Genomic DNA, 6,064 nt, shown 5'->3' with positions numbered 1-6,064 from the left:
GTATACCAAGCGGATAACTAATAATACAGAAAACTAGATTTGAACTCGTCACTTTGACGAGTTCGGGTTATCCGCGCAAACGCAACATGCACATACGTTTAAAATATATGAACGCCGACAATTATTATGCCATCCTATGACATGAATTAAATATGTTTACAGTGCTGAATTGTACCTATTTTGTAGCATACAGCATATTACAGTATTTACAGAATACATTGTATGTTATATGCAGTGCAGCATAGACGAAATTACGAGACCCATCTTTTAAATGCAATTATTAACAAGATGACGTCATCAAATTGACATATAAAGATAACAATTTTTGAAGATAATTATCTAAATAATTACATTAATACAAATTTGAAGAATTTTGAGCACGTAAAAGTGAGATGCGCTCTCGTTTAAATGCAATGAACTTTTACGCAAGAGATGAAAATATGACTTTTTGAATTCAACTGGCCATATGATGACGTCACAACATCTGATTGGCAAAATATTCACATGAATTTGTATCTACAATCCAATAGCTTCCAGAAAACGTTTTAATCATGATTATCACTTTTTATTCTGACGAGTTATAACAGATTGAAATTTACTGTAAAGATAAAAATAGGTGACCCACGTTATTTACATTTTTAGACATGATGACGTCATAAAAATTAAAATATTTTTAACTCATGCGAAAGATAGTTGATTGTCCTAGACAGTATTAAAATATATGAGGAAATGGAATACGTATAAGCGAGATGCGCTCTATTTAATGTAATGAGCAATAACGAAACAGTAAAAAATCCAATATTTTACATTCGTGTGGCCATACGATGACGTCATAACATCCGAGGGGTAAAGATTCTGCATGAATTCATATCTACAACATATCTGCTTCTATATTAAATTAAAAAAATTGGGGGTAACGGTTGATCCTGAGGAGCTATAATAGATTCAAAATAGGCATAATTTTGATAAAATTTTGTCACTTTTGCAACTAAAACGTGCGCAAATGGTCTAAATCAACGTGTTCGTATGACATCATTTTAATTTGAAATTATGTCAATCTTTTTTAAAATGACTAGGAAAGGCTGTAAAATCATAATTCAAGAGAAAAACACATGATTTTCATGCTCCGTGCGCACCTTACGCGTAAATTTTTTCGCGCGCGTGGGAATTTTTGACATGCTCAAAATGTCATGATCAGCGTAGAAAGTCAAAATTAATTTTGCGCATTTTGAAATTTTAAATGCGCGTGCGCGCGTAACTTCTTGTGAAACATGCCATTTTTAATCCATAGAAAGTTCGCCCGTAATATGACTTAAATTTTCACCAAGTGTCAATAAAAAATGACTTTTGGTTTATAATCTATGATCAATCATTGAAATTCGTAAAATCGCGCGTAACTTACGCTGCGCGACTCTAACGTTATATAACGAAGTTTCCTGCACATCTACAGCTACAGGTCAATCTTATGACAAAGTTACACAAAGTTATGTCTACAAAAATTTGAGATATAGCTGCAACAAAAATCCGGGAAAGAAAGAAGAATAAAGATGAAAAAAAAAAAAGATATTTACAATCACAAGGGTTATCCGCAACTTTATAAGTTGCGGATAACCAAAAAATATTGATCTCATACAATTACAAGGAGTTATCCGCTTGGTATACCAAGCGGATAACTAATAATAGATAGTTATAGTATTTTAGGATTTCATACATCAATGCATCAATAACATAAAAGCCTGATAAAAAGCATGTATGAGAAAATGAAAACATTTAAACCACAGATGGCCAAGTATTGAACCATTTCTGCAAAACAATTGAAACATCAATTATTTTACAATAACAGGAGCTCTGGTATACCCGTACTTATAGATATTGTGTGTTTGGTATTGAATTCCAATTCATAGAAAAGACTGGAAAGAGTATGCATGGATTAATGAATTCATTTCCATGGGCTATGTAACGTAATGCAATGATTGCTACCATTGGGTTTGTGAACAAGGAGGAGAAACCTACGGAAAGGTGTGAATTTACACCCTGGAGACGAGAACATCCTTTCCCATTTTACTTTTTTTCTAATTGGCAATTAATCAGATGTTCTCATCTTTATATTTTCACTTATTTATTTCAGCTCGAGTCATTTATTGTACAGTATTGTAATACTACAGACATAAACACTCCATACTACATAATAATACAAAAACAATAATAGGGCCTACAAGTTAAGCAAGACAGCTAGTACAATCATAATAGCTATGAATACCACTGTTTCTATTATATTATTAACTACTGTATGACTATGTTGTTATTATGTATTGGAATAAAAATCGATAACATCGATGGTGCAGGTTAAACAGCAGAAATATTTGCGGTAATTAGACGATGCACTAACACAATTTGTCTAAAGCTACATTCACACTGTTCCATGATAGAAGACGTTTTGTTAAAACAATGGAATTTCCCTCTTCCATGCTTTAACAAAACTGCACCGTCTTCTGTTCGCAAAACGGATCAGGTGTGACTAGTAGCTTCAGTCTCTCTATGTTGGTTATGTTATATGTCAATCAATATCTCTATTATTATGCGTTATCGTAAAACTTATTTAAGGAGGACAAAGTGTAGTATAGAAAGCACTATTACATACGGGGTGCCGTTCGACAAACTACCTATTCTGTGATACAAACCATGGTTTTTAAAAGACAAACATTGTTTTGACATTGTCGTCTTCCTTCAATCATACTGTATTGATGATCAATGTCGGTGGTATTGAGCTATCCGTAGTAGACTCGGGTGCAGCATCACTGAGCTCTGTAACATTAATGGATACCGATATCGAGCGAATTAATAACAAAAACCCACAAACATTCACACATACATTTTAGTTCATTTTATTTACTACTGAAAAGACGTACACGCAAGCTAGTTTAAAACGTTAAAGGTAATTAAAATGTTATTACCAACCACCTAAATACAACAAATGACTGAAATGCGTTGTATGCTAATATTACCGTACATAAAGCCTATTTTCCACTAGGCGAATTTGTTTGCGCGATTCGGGGCCTATAATTGCCAACATTTAATTTTACAATTTTTTAAAAGAAATTCTAAGCCCCTGAAATGTGTAAATAACAAATCTGCTATATATGTAATTAGGACTAGCATTACCTACTATATGTAAAAGATCTATTTACAAGATTAAAATAGAATAGAATTATAAAGATGGAAAACTATCGATGGCCAAAAATTATGTTTATTGGAATGCTACAACTTAATTAAGGTATAAGTTTCTATCTCGTATAAATGATATTTCTTGAAGTGTAATTGTGAATCCAAAAATATTTTCACCACTCTCTCAAATTACAAAGAAGTCTACTTTCCAATTTCTGAAATTTTAAGACTAACTTAACTCTATAATGATAGATGAATGGAGAATTGAATTACAAAAAAAAATCAAGTCTCCACATCTATGAAACATTAAAATCAAAACCTGGACTTGAAAACTACTTAATTGATCAAACTAATTTTGAAGGTGCTGCATTAAAATTTAAAGTTCGTTCAAATACTCTACCTTTGAATGGTAGAACTGCAAATTGGAATATTGATAATAATAAAAAATGTAAATTATGCGGTACAAATTCGGACGAAGACATCCATCATTTCATCCTTAAATGTCCAGCTTTAAATAATATACGTAATCAAAAATTATTTAATTTATATGTGATGTATAGAAATGGCAGCAAAGCTATGTTTGATACATTTTATACTTCTCATGAAAATGACAAACTTAAATATATTTGGGATACTCAAATAATTTAATTGATGAAGAGTGTGAAAATATTTTGGATAGTTTTTGTAAAAGGTACCTAAAAAGAGCATAATTTGTTTTGTATTCATTTGTGTAAAGTAATGATCTACTGTATGTATCGATTTAAATTGGAAGGGGGGGGGGGGGCGTACGATAGGGGCTGATAGTTGTTTTTGCCTTTATATTTTTCTTTATGTAATTCATTAATTGTTATATTTTATATTGTTATTGTGAAGGATGGACCTTTGTGCTAAGTGTGCCACCGATCCAAATGTGTAATTCCAAATAAATAAATAAATAAAATAGTAAGCGTTTTAACTTAACTAATCTTATTAGGCCTAACAAAATCTTATGGATAAAACCTGCAATTTTTAACAAATACGTTAATTGTGATAACAATGTTACTCATGTTAATATATAGACGTTTTAAAGTTTCAGATACAAACACTTCTTTTACGGTAATATTTGACATAAGCTTACTAAATCATGCTATACTAAACACTCAATACTTATTCAAATTTAAATGAACAGTTCTGATTGCCCATTGATTGTAGTACTAATATCTAAAAATATGAAATATACACTAAAAAACAATGCAAAAACAATTAACACATCTTATAGTATAAAGGTAAACATCATTTTTGTTTTAAACTGTTGAATCAAATTCAAAATAATTGTTTTAAGAATTAGTACAACATTTGAAATAATTTAAAATTCTAAAAATACTAACTAATTGAGCAAGAACTATTCTTCTTCTATCACGTCACGTACGACACTATTGCCATGCCGTGTGTTCATTGCTTTCTTAGAATGACTGCTAAATGGTAAATTTCTCCGTAATAGTACGTTACCGATGTCGTTAAAAGACTGGTCTGACAGCGAAGCGACCAATGCGCCATTGTGGTGGTGGTGGTGGTGGTGGTGGTGGTGGTGGATGAATCGCGGACACTTCACCAATTAGATCATTAACTTCTCCGTTCAAAACACAAAAGTAATCAAAATTATTTGTACGTCCATGGATGTCCTCTGGCTGTTTAATGCACCGGTGCTGAACATAGTTAGGTCTATTGTTCTCAATATTCACATCTCTCAGCAATATTTCGGCTCTTTCTGCTGTTACCTTAAAATCTCCACCAATGATAACTGGTAATGTGAAATCATTTGCTAGCATAAATGCATATCTTAGAAGTATTTTAAAAAACTCTTCTTTTATTTCTTGAGTTAGACCTCTTTCTCTATACTTGCCGTGCCATGAAATAACGATTAGGCCTACATAATTCAGTTTCACTGTACAATGACGGCCATGGTGGTTTTGTAAAACACGATCAAATTCATTTTCTGCTATTTGTACACCAGCAAACCTATCTGTTACCATTATTCCCGTGTATCCTTTACTCAACCTATCTCTATTGAAGTGGTGGTTGTACTCTGGAAAACGTCTGATTACGCTATTTCGGATTGCTTGACAGAATATAATATCAGATTGTCCGCGTTTAGATTCGTCTATCTTCCAGTTGTCAGGTGCCTGTCGTCTTGAGTCTCCAAAATTGTAAGTTACAAGATTGTAGTTATTTTCACCAATCCTACAAGTAGCTTTAACAATATTATGCGGTGCCATCGTGATGTAGTGTATGGTTGTCCCTTATCGAATATATGATTCGTCTATTATAGTATTAAATGGCCTATACACCTATATTTACAGTGTATTTATAAACGAGCGGTGAAAAACATCATTCAAACCAGATGGCACAGTATCAATATTATTGTTAAATAATGTACAACATTGTTCTAGGTGCAACATTATAGTTTAGTGACATTCTATATTCTGTGAATTGCCTGATGAAAACGGATTGATAACAAGTAATGCATCAATAACATATTATAGGCCTGATGAAGCATGTATGAGACTGTTATGCAGAGTGTCATTTAAAACACCGATGAAAACACAGAAAATCTGAGTTGTGAAAATTAAAACGTTTAAACCATTGGTGTTATCTGAGAACAATGTGTAAAACAATTGAAACGTCAATTATTCTACAATAACAGGAACACATGTTATCCATGGATAGGTGTAACATTTTCCCCTGGTGAACGAGAATATCCCCCTCTGGCATTATACCTTTTTCTCGTCTTTATCTTTTCACATTATTTATATCAGCATTCGAGTGGTGTATTGTATATTTCAATAACTCTGCACTGAACAAGTTAAGCAAGACAGTTAAGACATTAACTTTGATTCCATTTCAGTTTTTCACTGTTGAC

This window comes from Antedon bifida, chromosome 7 (assembly GCF_963402885.1).
Source record: "Antedon bifida chromosome 7, ecAntBifi1.1, whole genome shotgun sequence".
In the NCBI taxonomy this organism is placed as follows: domain Eukaryota; kingdom Metazoa; phylum Echinodermata; class Crinoidea; order Comatulida; family Antedonidae; genus Antedon; species Antedon bifida.
The sequence above is the reverse complement of the archived record's forward strand: the minus strand, read 5'-3'. Positions refer to the sequence as shown.